The 15,836-nt window shown below is 38.7% G+C and overlaps 1 protein-coding gene across 1 annotated transcript in view; it reads left to right on the plus strand.

The window, feature by feature from the left end:
- The first annotated feature begins 3,940 nt into the window (after window positions 1–3,940).
- LOC131689522 (fatty acyl-CoA reductase wat) overlaps window positions 3,941–15,836 on the plus strand; it is a 133,047-nt gene continuing 121,151 nt past the window's right edge. The window contains exon 1 of the mRNA XM_058974665.1: window positions 3,941–4,193. The gene's annotated coding sequence lies outside the window, so the exon portion shown is untranslated. The remainder of the gene's footprint in view (window positions 4,194–15,836) is intronic.

The following is a 15,836-nucleotide window of genomic DNA, read 5'->3' on the forward strand; positions in this document are numbered from 1 at the left end:
GCGCAGAATAAGGCCGTGCAAATATTTTTTTCGTACAGAATAAACGTACAAATTTAAAGCTTAACATTACATAAAAGATGCATTGTTTCCTTGCCTTCAAAATCGTAAAACAAAATAACTTTCGGTTTGAGCACTTTACACCAGACGCCCCCCTTAATAATACAGCGAAGACCTGATTTTATTATTTCCCCCTGATTATGTCAGCTTTTTGATTCGACTTTGAGTCTCGCATGAAGATTCGCCTGATGAGCTCTAGCAGACGAACCAACTCAAATTCGAGTAAATCCATTCATGAGCACATTTTTCTTATCTTATAAATGCAAAATATACAAAAATAAATGTATCTTTTTGCTTTACGCTGGATATTTATACTCAGACCTCTGGCAACTGCATATTTGTCAATCTAGTTCCAAAACACTCCATGTTGTGAGTTATACAGAATATCGCTAAGCCGATAGTCTCAATGTTGTATTTCAAAATGGCCTCAGACATTGATCTCTATCATGCGCTCATTAGGCCCGCTCGGAAAATATGCATACTGATTGGGTTATTGAAAATTCTGTTAGACCGGAAGACGTCATCTTGGTATTCCAAATGACCTCAGGCATCGATATTTGGTGCCTACTCGTTAACACTGTACCGAAAACAACCATATTGTTAAAGTGCGGGACAAAAGGAAACCTCAAGATCCGACGTTTCCACTTTTCCAAAAACCTAAGGAATTGGAAAAAGCAAAAACCGTGCTACTTGCATAATCCGTGCAAAAAAAATCTGTTCAAAAATCGTCTAAGTCTTTTGCCTTCAAAAGGACTTAGAACATTTTTGATAAAACTCCGAAATCATCCCTTTTCCTAAAATCGTCTAAGTCTTTTGCATTGAATGTAACGCGGTTTTTTTGCACGATTTTCGGAATTAACGCGGTTTTTTTGCACGGTTTTCTGAATTAACACGATTTTTTTTACACGGATTTCGCAATTACCGCGGTTTTTTTTACACGGATTTCGCAATTAACGCGGTTTTTTTACACGGATTTCGCAATTAACGCGGTTTTTTTTTGCACGGTTTTTTTACACGGTACGTATCCCCCGTGTAAAAAAAACCTTAGTGTATTTGAAATACACTGAGCTATACTCTTCTTAGATTGATTTTGCATCAGCAGAATTTTGTTGTCTATTACCTTTTGTCATTTTTGTCAGAATGTTTGTTAGACACTTTTTCAGAATGTTTGTTATTTCACACTTTATGATCTTTACTTTATAAAAATATTTTACAGAAAAAATCCGTATCAAACTATCTGCATGAGTTGTAATTCCGTTATTTCACTCTGATCCGGGCGTGCTCAGAAATATACCGTGACCCGCTCTAACTCCGTGCAACACCCAACAACGATTCAGAATGTAGCAATGCTATGTGCTATTCACCTCGTAGTCAGTCGCAGTCGTAGGAATTATATCTACTATCCTAAAACTGAATATTCGGAGAAATGGTTTTAAAGTCGATTGTATAAAAAAAAATAAATTGAATGGATCTCACCAGCGTGTTAGGACACCCAGCAGCCCGTATAGTAGTCTGAGCACCGACATTCCTCCGGTCGCCTTTTCCAAATAGTCCGCTGTAGGACGACGGCCTGTAACTGCATTGGATTGTTCTTTGCGTGCCCAATCCGGCTGCTTTCCTTTGCCGTCTCTTTGTTTACCAGGGCGGAGAAAAACTCTAAGCAGTTACGATCCCGCAAGATTCCGGAACAGTCTGTGACGTCGACACCCGGGACTGCAAGAACATCCATTGCACACGTATACACACACACATTTTATATTTCCTTCAGTATCAAAAGGATTTTAACACCTTCATACCACACTCCGACATTAAACGAAAATTGAAAAGACCCAATTTTCAGCAACACGAAAAAAATGCGTGAATCTCAACTAACGCCTACTATCGGAATCTATATATATTATATGCTATATTTCCAGTTTAAAACTTAAAATGCATTTTACTCACAATTGGTGTATTTCTGTTTTGAAAATGATTATGCCATTGTGTTTCTCAAATAGTTTTACACATAAGAATCATCTTATACATCAAGATAACTTGAGCCAATCCCCAGACACAGTCAGTTTAAGCAAAACATTTAAAATTTTTCACAACTTTTTTTGCCATATCTCAGCAACCAAGCAGAATGTCAAAATTCTAAAAACGCCACTTTGTAGAGATTTTTTCACAAGTGATGTGGCATATCTAACTCAGTTTACCTCAAAATGGCGTTTGTCATAAGATAGCACAACAGCGTCGATATGTGCTTTTTCCGCCAGCTGCGACTGATGCTGAATGCAAACATTTTCACTCCAGTATCTGCACTGGCATGGGATTTTTGACGCCATTTTGAAATCCAATATGGAGACTTCCGGTTTAGTATCTACACTGGCATGGGGTCTTTAAAACATGGGGTTGGCATGTGTCAGTAGATTCACGCAATTCAAACTCAAATCGGAAACAACCCCACAGACTTCAACCCTGTTTGCTGGTACATATACTATGTACTCCTTCGTAAAAGGCCCGTAGCTAGCAATATCATTTGCCAGATTTAAACTATTTACCACCGCCCAAAGTTTACCAGGGCGAATTTTCGATATTTCTGTCACGGCCGAATATCGTTCCTTCAAAACACGAGAAATATGCAATTGATTCAAATACTTTTTGTCTTTGGCCCGGAGAAAGATTACGAAGGGCCTGGTGGACGAGCTTGAATATACTTTGAGCCGGGGAGATTCAATCCAGGAACTAATCCACTAAGCTGATTCTGTCGAAGGTAGACAAAGTGGTCAGAGAGGATTTGATTGGGCATCAGTGCACTGAGCTGAAACTACAAATCCAAACAATTAAGAACACATTTTATTAAATTATGCATCATGCATATAGTAATATCGGTTTATATAAGAATTTCATATGTGACCGCACCATTCAACCCGTAACTCCGGAACCAGAAATCCTAATCAAACAAAATAGCAGTTTACCACAATACGACAACTTTCGTTTGAGTCTGTTTGTTCAAATGGGACCAGCCATCTGTGAGTACGATGAGTGACATTATTTGAAACATAAACACATACCGACATTTCCCGATTGCGACGAGCTAAGTCGAATGGTATAATAGGCTCGGTCCATCGAACCTTCATTAAAAAAATCGAGGTTCGAAGCGATGGCATAACCTTTCCATATGAGATGGATAAGAAGTATTTTCGACCGATCAATTTTAATTAGATTAAACAAAAATATTGCAGAATTTGTTTACACTACAAACAAAAACTTTAAAGTATTGTGCTGTGAAAATATATTAAGAATGATGGCTTGTTATATGAAAGGGGTTTGGGTTTCTAAACAAGCGATATCAACATATTTATTTTTCATTTCATATGCATCCAAATCCCCAAAGAACATGCGAGTTTGCCTGTTGAGGACCATTTCATAACGATAAATTATAGAATCATTACTATTTATGTATGCATATTTTGAACGCGACACCTTTGCCGAATTCCCACGTATGTCCTTGTGACTGCTTTAGCCGAAGTTTCGCGTCTCCAAGCCCTGGCGGTGCTGTTTTTGGCTGCAGCCAATTTTGATCTTCGGCGAAAACCCGTCATTTCAAAACGTAAATATCCGCTCGTTTCATTACCAATTCATTTCGCCCCCTTTCTGCCCTGTGCAGTAGACCTCCATGAGCTATCCCGCTACAAATAGGCACTACTTACAATCCATGCTACCCTCCTGCACCAACACTACCACCCGCACCCACTCACCAGGCCAGATGCACAAACTCGGTCGGTTCACTTATGCGCCGCATTGTCACTACACCCCTCCGCGCATTGGCCATTCCAAGCTGGATTTACGCGTTATGGACGATCCAGCGGATCGTGTCGTGCCAGTCGAAAGTTTCCTTCGGCGCGATACGGACGCGTATTTCCAACCAATCCATTCCCAGAGAAGCTCACGGCTATTGCAGCCCAAATACAATCCCTCGAAGCTGAAAAGTTTTTGCATATACTGCGTGCCAAGCCCGGTTGGCTCTATGCGCGTGTCGTGATCAAGAGAAATGCAGCAAGTCAAACTAGATCTATAGCAGTTATATCAAGAAAGGTTTAGTGACTACTGAGAGTGGTGTGCAGCTAGTGTGGAAGAACGACGGTCCCGATACGGTGAATATTTAAAGAAAACATTGCCTAGGCAGGGGCTTGTCCAAATTAGTAACCACTTTTGGAAATCAGTTGGTGCGTCTCCAGGTGATGTGTCATATAGGAAATGAGTTATTGTCCCATTTTTCGGGTTTGGCCTGTTGTTGGTGGTGAACAAACGAACCGGACTCGATCGGGTTGTGTGTGAAACAGTGAAGTAAAACACAACAACAACAATAAAAACGAGATTATGACTCGAAGGTCGTCTTGCGCGAAGAAAACTCAACCAGTCAAGTTGGTGGTGAAACAGGCCGCAGTGAAAGCTGATTCGCACGTTTGCACGGTCCGCAATATGCGTTTACCGACAGGTATAGCCAACGATCAGATGGCCGTGCGACACCGCACTGCATCAGCGGGACGTATTCGGAGGCTTCTCGAGGCTCTCTGCGAGCGTTTTGAACACGACGGACCCCAGTCTCGGACTCTCGGAGGCACGCGAGCTGTCCGAGCCTTATGTAATACACATGTTCGCGCTCCCACAATTAACCAAAACCGAAGACCGAGGACAGGCGGCTACATCACATCACACTCGCAGCAGCTCACTACTGGCGGCCCCAGCGCCACAAGACATGGACACAAATATGCGCATATTTCGCTGATGTTGACCCAAATATTATTGTTCGTTTACTGCAGCGCTGCAGATGAGTGGAGGGCAATATTTGGCTGGTGGCTTGCCTGGTTGCACGAAAGTGACTGGCTGAAAGTGAAATGATTCCCTCATTGGGGTGTCATTAAGCGTTGTACTTCAATGTTTACATACACGGCTTGAGTAACTCATCCAGGTGAAATGGGCACTTGAAAATCGAGATTATTGCAACAGTCAACTTTCGATTATTGCTGAAAAAAGAGATATGAACTTGCTTTGAGCAAGGTTGTGAAGTTGATTTTTTTTAATGAACTATCTTCAGATTCATTGGAGAAGTGGGTTTTAGGCAGTTTCGTACTTTGGCTGAACTGGCCAATTTCAACTTGATTCAAATTTGTACAATCATTCTCCGAGCAGTGTATTGCCAAATCTGACAAGGCGGTTATTTGGAAAGCTGTTTTCGCGTTCGAAGAGTGATTCCATAGGTGATGGTGGTGGTGTGTATTGCTTAAAACATTAAGATACGAGTCTTGCCAACGAATTTTTTTCAGATCATTGTTCCATTTTGTTTAATTAAACAAGTCCCAAAGTGGAGCACGGCGGAGTGGAAATTCTGTGATTACAATTTTGTGTGACGCGATATGATCAACTCACAAGCAGATTAAGCGATTTTTTATATTAATTTTGATACAACGAGAACATACAGATTAACCCACCATGTGGTGAAGGCTCGGACGATCGACAGTGCAGTGATGTGGAAATAAATAAAAGCTTCACAATGGCACTGTACCGCCAGAACGAGCCAAACTGCGCACATTGAAGAAAACAGTATGCTGTTATTCAGAAATAACTTTTTGGAAATTTGGAAAGAACTTCCGAGCATTATTTAGGTGCGGATTGTGTCAACCATGCACTTGAACTTTCAAGAACTATGATTTCCACTATTTTCATTTTTCTATGGATTTTAGTCGTTTTTGAGATATAAACATCCAGAAAAAAACGATTTTTTTAGCATTTCTTCCGTTTTAAAAAACGATTTCGTCAACCGAGCCCTCAAGTGGAATTCTCATGTTATTGTTTTGCTGGTCGGTTTGACGAAAATCGAGGTTCAAATTCATAATGTCGCTCTGAAAAATCATAAATCACAAAATAAATCTCAGATTTTTATTGTAATTTCATAGTTTACAGTACAGAGCAAGGCACTATTTTTGGAAATCCAGTCGCAGGAAAATTATGATTTTATTAGAGTAATACCAAGGATGGTGCTTAAAAATGGTTTTCTTTCATTATTTTCGTGTCACCCTGATAATCTTAGAACAAATTGTTTCTAAAGTAACTACCTTATTAGGTCCATCAGCCAGCGCGCACCCTGGGTTTTTTGGGGTTTCACCTCCCCTCCAAATGATTAGACATGAACAAAATTGAACTGATATAGATTACTCTAATTTAATATTATTATAATGCAGTGAAGACCCGGTTTATGGTTAATTTTAGGCTTGTAAAATGGGGACATTAGGAAAATCGGGACATATATTTATCTTTTTTTAATAAACTGAAGCTCTTACGATAAGAAAGATGGGCTCAAAAAAGGATATACTCGAAATCAAATTGTTTCGTCTGCTAGAGCCCATCAAACTACCAACTATCAATTTTCATAGAGGCTGCCAAATCGGGTAAAAAACTGACAAAATCGGAGGCTGATAAAATCGGATCTTCACTATAATAGTGTGTTGCTGATTTCTAAATTTGGATCCTATAGTTATCAATTTAAATCGCAGTTAAATCAAATCTATGCATGTAAGAACTTACGTATAAATTGTCTCCGGAATCTGAAATCAGTGGCGTAGCCAGAGGGGGGCTTTGGGAGTTAACCCCACCCCACAGTGCACAGTGGTCGCAATGGTACCAAAACGTGCGTTTATTTAATGGTGCTCTAGGAGTTGATTTTAGCGATTTAGTGTGTTAGAAACACTTTTTCAGAATGGAAGCCCCCTTCTTTTGATGTATACTGAATTGTGATTAATCCACCAAAAGGTGAGATAGAAAATTTATTTCCACTAACTTTTAAGATAGAGGCACGATGTTAATGACAAAGTTATAGTAAATTCTACTGCGAGAAAACTTGTTGAACATGCAAACTCTCCAAAATGTAATGGTGTTGAGATAAAGCACGTTGTTTGTGGGAGGCACCCAAAAAATCATTTTTTCATTATAACTTTTTTCTGAGATTTTTGCAATTCTTCAGATGTTCTATGAAGTTGTTGAAATTAAGAAATTGCAGATATTTGTCGAAGACGTCAGCATTTTTTATTTCAAAACTTAAGAGTTATTAAATAAAGTGGGTTAAAAATACCGCCATTTTGAATGACAATTACTAAGAGATGTGGAAATATGTGGAAGACATTTCGATTCTATGAGAAAGACAGTGAAAAGCACTATAAGCAAAAATACTACTTACAACGGGCATCCACCGACCTGTATATAAAAAATACTTTCCGGCAATGCATGTTTTTCATTTTGTAACAAAATAATTACGACGTTTTAAGCATAACTTTTTATAGCAATTGTTTCTATGTGTTATTCTATTCTACGAATATTCTAAAAAATCTTTGGAAATGTCAAAGTACACATATGAATCCAAAACTCTCAGCTCTGTAGTCTCCAACTTACGAATTATTCCTAAACTAGCACAACAACAAAAGTGATCAACTAAAAAATGCGCAAAAATTTTGGCTGTCTTTACAAGAATAAAAACCATTACAAACAGTATTAGAGTTACTGCGCCCTAATTCATCTTAGCTCCTCTATTCATCCCACCCATTGGAACTCATTAGTTAGAGAAGTATTTGCTATCTCCATTCAACGCATTAGCTCAAAAAGTCTAACTGTACTGCTTCTTAGGAACGAAGGAAAGATGGTGATACTTACTTAAGCGCAATCCAGTCACTCTAAGTCGAGTTATCAACGAAATATTGTGACATCCCGACTAATGAGATGGATAAGGGCTCGTCTACCCTATATGCCGTTTTCATGAAGCGATTACGGTGCCGGAATCGTCAATAATTATTTTGCAAGCACGCATTGAATGATTAAATATTTGAAATTAACCCTCAAAAAGGCAAGCGAAAATTGTGACTTCATAAAGCATCGCTTCTAAGACCCAATGAAACCAAGAGCCTGTTTTTGTCGTTTTACCAGTGAGAGAATCGAAAGCCCGAAAACGCTCGGTCATTTTTATTTCGAATTACAAATTCATTGAAACTAGGGAACTGTAACTAGCCGAGCCTCTGAGACCCCTTGCCTTATTGAGGGTTAAAATTTGACAGAGATGTAATATATAGGTGAAAATATTTTTCTAAAGATTTTCTCTCAAGTCGGATCCTAAGTAGCAACTCTGACTACACAGTCGATTCGTGAAAATGATATCTAATACTCTTTGCTATGGTTCATACTCATGAGAATACAGTAAACCTTTTTAGACGTCTCTAGAGTTCTCTTTCCAAATCCTGTTAATTTATGAATAGTTTCAGATAACAGAAATTCAAAGTTCACGATTTATATGTGTATTTATTACTCTCAATGATTTTTTAGAATATTAGACACATAGAAAAAAATCGCTAAAAAAATTATGCTGAAAAAGTCGTACTTATTTTGTTACAAAATGCAAAACATACATTGCCGGAAAATATTTTTTGTATACAGGCCGGTGGATGCCCGTTGTAAGTAGTATTTTTGCTTATAGTACTTGTCACTGTCTTTCTCATAGAATCGAAATGTCTTCCACATATTTCCACATCTCTTAGTAATTGTCATTCAAAATGGCGGTATTTTTAACCCACTTTATTTAATAACTCTTAAGTTTTGAAATAAAAAATGCTGACGTCTTCGACAAATATCTGCAATTTCTTAATTTCAACAACTTCATAGAACATCTGAAGAATTGCAAAAATCTCAGAAAAAAGTTATAATGAAAAAATGATTTTTTGGGTGCCTCCCACAAACAACGTGCTTTATCTCAACACCATTACATTTTGGAGAGTTTGCATGTTCAACAAGTTTTCTCGCAGTAGAATTTACTATAACTTGGTCATTAACATCGTGCCTCTATCTTAAAAGTTAGTGGAAATAAATTTTCTATCTCACTTTTAGGTGGATTAATCACAATTTAGTATACATCAAAAGAAGGGGGCTTCCATTCTGAAAAAGTGTTTCTAACACACCAAATCGCTAAAATCAACTCCTAGAGCACCATTAATTAAACGCACGTTTTGGTACCATTGCGACCACTGTGCACCGGGTGCAGCTCCGGACAGTTTGGCGGATTCATGTCCTTTGGAACAAAATGGACAGAATTGGCCTAATACTACTACAGGACACTTTTAGAATAGTGGCATGATGCCAAATCTGGCCAAAATAGCGGAGCTTCGTCGTGCTGCTGCAAGAACGTTAAAAGGCGCTTCTCGAGGCACTCAGATTTGTAGATCTCGCCATTTACTGTGCCCTTTGTCACGAAAGGCTCACTCCTCAGTCCGCAAGATCAGATGGCCTGCCAAATGAGATATTTGAAGGCGAACTTCGACATTTTCTTCTTAAATTTGTCGTCCACATAGAACTTGCTCTTGCCGGTGAAAAACTCCAGCCCCGGAATTTGCTTAAAATCGGCTTTTATATACGTTTCGTCGTCCATCACACAGCAGCCATATTTTGTCAGCATCTTCTCGTAGAGCTTCCGTGTCCGAGTTTTAGCCGTCGATTTTTGCCGCTCATCGCGGTTTGGGAAGTTCTGTACCTTATATGTATGTAGTCTAGCTCTCTTCTTTGCATTCTGGACGTAGCTCTGCGACATGCCGATCTTTTTAGCCAAATCACGACTTGAGACGTTGGGGTTTGCTTTAATCATCCGCTTCACCTTTCCCTCCGTCTTTTTGTTCTCCGGTCCCGGTTTTCTTCCAGCTCCTTTGCCATGGTCCAACGTCAACCGCTCCTGGAACCACTTCAACACTTTGGAGACGGTTGAATTGTGAATGTTCAACATTTTTTCCAACTGCCGGTGCGACAGGTCAGGAAATTCCAGGTGTTTGGAAAGAATTTGTTCTCTCGACTCGTGTTGGTTCACCTCCATTTTCGTTGAATCGAAAAACACGACTTCGAGTTTGACAGCATGTAAACAATACACATCAATGAGAAAGTGTGCAAAATTTGGTTGATTTTTACCCAACGGTAAAAAAGTTATGCCCTGTTGAATGTGTCGCAATAATTACTTGTTCGCCCTTTAAAATGTGAACCACTGATCTTAAGCGTTTCTGAAGGGAGAATCTTTCGCTCGTGTTCTAAGCTCGTAATTTTCAATGAAACTAAAAATAAAAACATTTGTTCAAAGAATCTATAGAACAGAACTTTGAATGTAACATCAGTTACATAGAAAACCCGAGCAAAAAATATGTTTCGAAGAAAAATAAATTGAAAAAAAAACGTTTTATTTCCCGAATTTCAAGATATCTAATTACCAACGCGAAGCTGACTAAATGGTGTCTTCGACTGTTTTCATTAACATTACAAGTCCGTTCCTCTGACAGTGTGTGTTCACTGATTTAACCTCCTAAAAGGGAGACAATTGTTCTAAGCTAAAAATTGAAAAATTGCCTGAAAAATTAAACATCATAATGTTAAAAAAAATAAATGTTCTAGACCCCCCGATAGAACATGTCAAAGTTATTCTCCGATGAAAGAGGAGCATCTAAGCTTTCGATTAGTGAGTAGTTTAGCGATACTGATTTTTTTGTCTAAATATTTTCTACCAGAGACACCGTGCTATAAACACACACTTCCTCGCCGAAAAATTGGATAAATTTTAATTTTTGCTTGAATGTAGTTTTATTGATAATGCGAAGAGTTGACACAAAAACTCAATGTGAGCGACAACGATAATAATATTTTTGAAAATAGAAGGAAAATGACGAAAAATTACTTTTTCCGTTTGGTCAGGATCGGTTTTCGTGAGCATTTGATTTTTGTTTTATAATCAATTATATACACAGCTTTTAAGCAGGATTGGAAATAATAAAAATATCAAAATATTTCAATTTAGTGGCTATTAATGGTGTATTTTTGAGTATTCAATTGAATGGTGTAATAAAATGTAGACTCGTTTTGGATTTGTGAGCTTTAATAGTAAACAAAAGCAAAATTACTGCTCGAAAAAAATTGTTTACAGTAACGTCACATTATTTCGGAACTGTCAACTTTGGCTGTTTAGAATCTTTGAAGTGAAGCAGCACAACTTCTTACAGCAAATCTCATACAATTTTTGAAGAGTTACTTCTCCATAATCACTTCTAGGAGTTTTCATCACCAAAATTATTATATCAAAATATGAGCTTATTATGTTGGAAAGCTTTTTCGAAGTTGCTAAACCTTCAAAGCTGATTATTTCAAAATTTTGTGATCTTGACCAATAGAAAAGTTTTTGCACATTTATTCCACTTTAAAATTTTACTTTGTCTTTGATTTTATTGACATATTATGAAAAATATGTAAAAGGCATATACATTAGACTAGTTCAATTTTTGACTTTTAGCTCCACCAGGCTTTATTGATTCCTTTTATGACCCTTAGTAATTGTGTAAATTTTGGTACCGATCGGTTGTGTCTACGGACCCTCCAAAAATTTCAAAGTTTATATGGAAATTAGTATGGAAAATCGGTTAAAATTGAAAATAAATTCTTAAAAAATCACCTCATCAATCAATTCATGAGAACACTATATATTTCTAAAGGTATTCTTCTACTGAACACATTCGTGGAACATTGTAAGTTCGTGAAAATTCGCTAAGAAAAGTTATTAACTAAAGAAGCAGCATGACATCAAAACAAGTGGATTTTATTATTAATCATAGCAACCCTGTTTGAATAGCAGCATCTGCCACACGGGAGTGGTTGGTGGTAAGCCTAGTATACACTTGTATAATGATAACAGAATTAGTTTTGATGTCATAGGACAATTTTTCTGCTCTCCATTTTGATCTTTTAACCGTTAAAACGACAACAACCTGATTAATCATTTGCCGAACATCAAAATATCAAGTTTAGTTTTCAATTTGTTGTCAGACTCTGCTCGAGATGTGACGTATCGAACGTCATTGTTTTTTGAGCACCAGTGTATTTATGACCGTAAAACCATTAAAGATGCCTGAGATAATGTGGTCAATTGTCGATCTGAACCATACCCCACCGTGTAAACGAATCGAAATTCATTATTTTCAACACAAGACGCCCATTCATTGGAGGTTGTTTGTTTTTATCTTATGAAATTCCAAATTTTGTAATGAAAAACTTTAGGTATACTTTAGTTTTTTTTGTTTTGCCTTTCTCAATAGAAAGGTATTGCAATTGCTCTGAAAACCGACTTTTTAACGGAGGCCCGGAGTGCCGAGTGACATATACCATTCGATTCACTTCGTCGAGTTCGGCAAATGTCTGTGTGTGTGTGTGTGTATGTGTGTATGTATGTATGTGTGTGTGTATGTGTGTGTGTATGTGACCAAAAATGTCACTCATTTTTCTCAGAGATGGCTGAACCGATTTTGACAAACTTAGTCTCAAATGAAAGGTGCAACGTTCCCATAGGCTGCTATTGAATTTCTAATGGATCCGACTTCCGGTTCCGGAATTACAGGGTGATAAGTACGAACACGCAGAAAATGTCGATTTTAATAAATTCTGCAATGAATGTATAAAGGTGAAAATTTTTCCAAAATATGACCACAACTGCTTCGATTTGTAGTATTAGGTCACTAACATCCATTCAAAGTCTATTTGGCCACATTGGCCACCATCCTCGGTTCCGGAAGCCCCGGCGGAAGTATCTAAATTCAGAATAACCGATGTGACTGGTTTCTCGGAGATGGCTAGACCGATTCGACTAAACTTGGCCTCAAATGAAAGGTATTGCGTCTTCGTAAATGGCTATTCAATTTCATCCCGATCCGACTTCCGGTTCCGGAGTTACAGGTTGTGGCGTGCGATCACATAGCAAATTGTGATTCAAACCGATACTCCGATGAAAGCAAAAAAGGTAAAAATTTCGCTAAAATGTCTCTCAAACAACTTAAATTTGCTGTTCTAAGTCACCGACGGCCAACCAAACTTTCGTTGACTACATTGACCACCATAGACGGTTCCGGAAGTGCCTGGGAAAAGCGGCCATCTTTCAAAATTTACGAACTCACATCAGTTTCCCGGAAATGGTTGGACCGATTTTCACAAACTTAGTCCCAAATGATAGCTATATTATCCCCACAGATGTATGTAAAATTTCGCACGGATCGCTTGTATGGTTCCGGAAATATAGACTAAATCGTCCGGTCACATATGAAATTCCCATATAAGCCGGAACTCAAAAATTTTTTTCAAAGGGGGGACCCCATGAAATTTCAGAAATCGAATTCGTATTTTTGATGCCAAACATCTTTAAAATGCATGAAACGTCGAGATTTTATGTTATCTCGAAAAAATTTTTTTTTTTTAAAATCGACTTTTTGGGACTGCCGATTTTGCACCTTTTTGCCTTTCTCAATAGAAAGGTATTGCAATTGCTCTGAAAACCGACTTTTTAACGGAGGCCCGGAGGGCCGAGTGACATATACCATTCGATTCAGTTCGTCGAGTTCGGCAAATGTCTGTGTGTGTGTATGTATGTGTGTGTATGTATGTGTGTGTGTATGTGCGTCTGTGTGTGTGTACGCGAACACAATCTCACTCACTTTTCTCAGAGATGGATGAACCGATTTTTACAAACTTAGTCCCAAATGAAAGGTGCAACGTTCCCATAGGCTGCTATTGAATTTCTAATGGATCCGACTTCCGGTTCCGGAATTACAGGGTGATGAGTACGATCACTCAGAAAATGTCGATTTTAAGAAATTCTGCAATGAATGTATAATGGTGAAATTTTTTCCAAAATGTGACCACAACTGCTTCGATTTGTAGTACTAGGTCATTAACAGCCATTCAAAGTCTCTTTGGTCACATTGGCCACCATCATCGGTTCCGGAAGCCCCGGCGGAAGTATCCAAATTCAGACTAACAGTCACATCGGTTTCTCGGAGGTGGCTAGACCGAATCAACCAAACTTAGTCTCAAATGAAAGATGTTGCGTCCCCGTAAATGGCTATTAAATTTTATCCCCAACCGACTTCCGGTTCCGGAGTTACGGGTTGTGGCGTGCGATCACATAGCAAATTGTGATTCAAACCGATACCCCGATGGAAGCAAAAAAGGTAAAAATTTCGCTAAAATGTCTCTCAAATAACTTAACTTTGCAGTTCTAGGTCACCGACGGCCAAACAAACTTTCGTTGACTACATTGACCACCATAGACGGTTCCGGAAGTGCCCGGGAAAAGCGGCCATCTTTCATAACTAGCAAACTCATATCAGTTTCTCGGAAATGGTTGGGCCGATTTTCACAAACTTAGTCCCAAATGATAGCTATATTATCCCCACAGATGTCTATAAAATTTCGCACGGATCGCTTGTATGGTTCCGGAAATATAGACTGAACGGTCCGGTCACACATGAAATTCCCATATAAGCCGGAACTCAAAAATTTTTTCAAAGGGGGACCCCATGAAATTTCAGAAATCGAATTTGTATTTTTGATGCCAAACATCTTTAAAATGCATGAAACGTCGAGATTTTATGTTATCTCGAAAAAAATTTTTTTATAAAAATCGACTTTTTGGGACTTTGCCGATTTCGCACCTTTTTGCCTTTCTCATATAAAGAAAGGCTATGCAATCACTGTAAAAATCGACTTTTTAACCGAGGCCCGGAGGGCCGAGTATCATACACCATTCGATTCAGTTCGTCGAGATCGGCAAATGTCTGTGTGTGTGTATGTATGTGTGTGTGTATGTGTGTGTATGTGTGTGTGTCATTTAAACTCACACAATTTTCTCAGAGATGGCTGAACCGATTTTCGCAAACTTAGTTTCATCTGAAAGGTATAACGCTCCCATAAGCTGCTATTGAATTTTTAGTTGATCCGACTTCCGGTTCCGGAGTTACGGGTTGAAGAGTGCGGTCACACAGCAAATTCCCATATAAACTGGTACCACCATAATGTTCAAATGATGTAAAACATATTAAAATTGATGTAACATTACTCTAGTTTGCGGGTCTGGATCACTAATGATCAATCAAAGCAGCTTTGACCACATTGGCCACCTATGACGGTTCATGACGCCCTCGGGGAACCCGCCAAGTTCCTAAGCTAATATCATACCCATTCCACAACGAATTCTCTACCGATTTTTACGAACTTAATTTCAAATGAAAGATACAGTAATGCCATTGACTGCTGCTGAATTTCATTCGGTTCTGACTCTTGCTTCCGGAGTTACAGGGGTGTTAGTAAGGATACACTGGAATTTCCCATATAAATCGGTACAATCGTAATACCTCAGAGGCTAAAAACTATTGAAATGGTCACCAAATTACTTCTAATCGTAGATCTAGATAACTGATTGCCAATCAAACATTCTTTGAATATATTGTCCACTATCGACGATTCCGGAAGTCCGGAATTCCGGGCATATTCCACAATTAAAGTCACATCGGTTCATCGGTGATGACTGAACCGATTTTCTCAAACCAAGTCTCAAATGGAAGGCAAAATATGCAGTTGAGTATTGCATAGCCGCCCCTTCCCCTCCCTCCCCACCTTGCCCTTACACTTCCCTCCTTCATCACTCCCCTCTTCTTGGATCACCCTCACGCCCAGATTTCCTTCATCCACCCCGTATACCGAAATAAGATGAAGGATTTCTGACGCATCCTCCACACCCACTCTACTAAACCCCCATTCGCTACACGTTCAAACGCATTCCACCAACCTTTGCAAATTATAATCACATGAAGATAACATTGAACTCAGCTAATTAAATATTATTCTTTTGCCTTTCTTATATAGAAAGGTTATGCAATTGCTCCAAAAACCGACTTTCTAACCGAGGCCCGGAG

This window comes from Topomyia yanbarensis, chromosome 3, assembly GCF_030247195.1.
Source record: "Topomyia yanbarensis strain Yona2022 chromosome 3, ASM3024719v1, whole genome shotgun sequence".
NCBI lineage: Eukaryota > Metazoa > Arthropoda > Insecta > Diptera > Culicidae > Topomyia > Topomyia yanbarensis.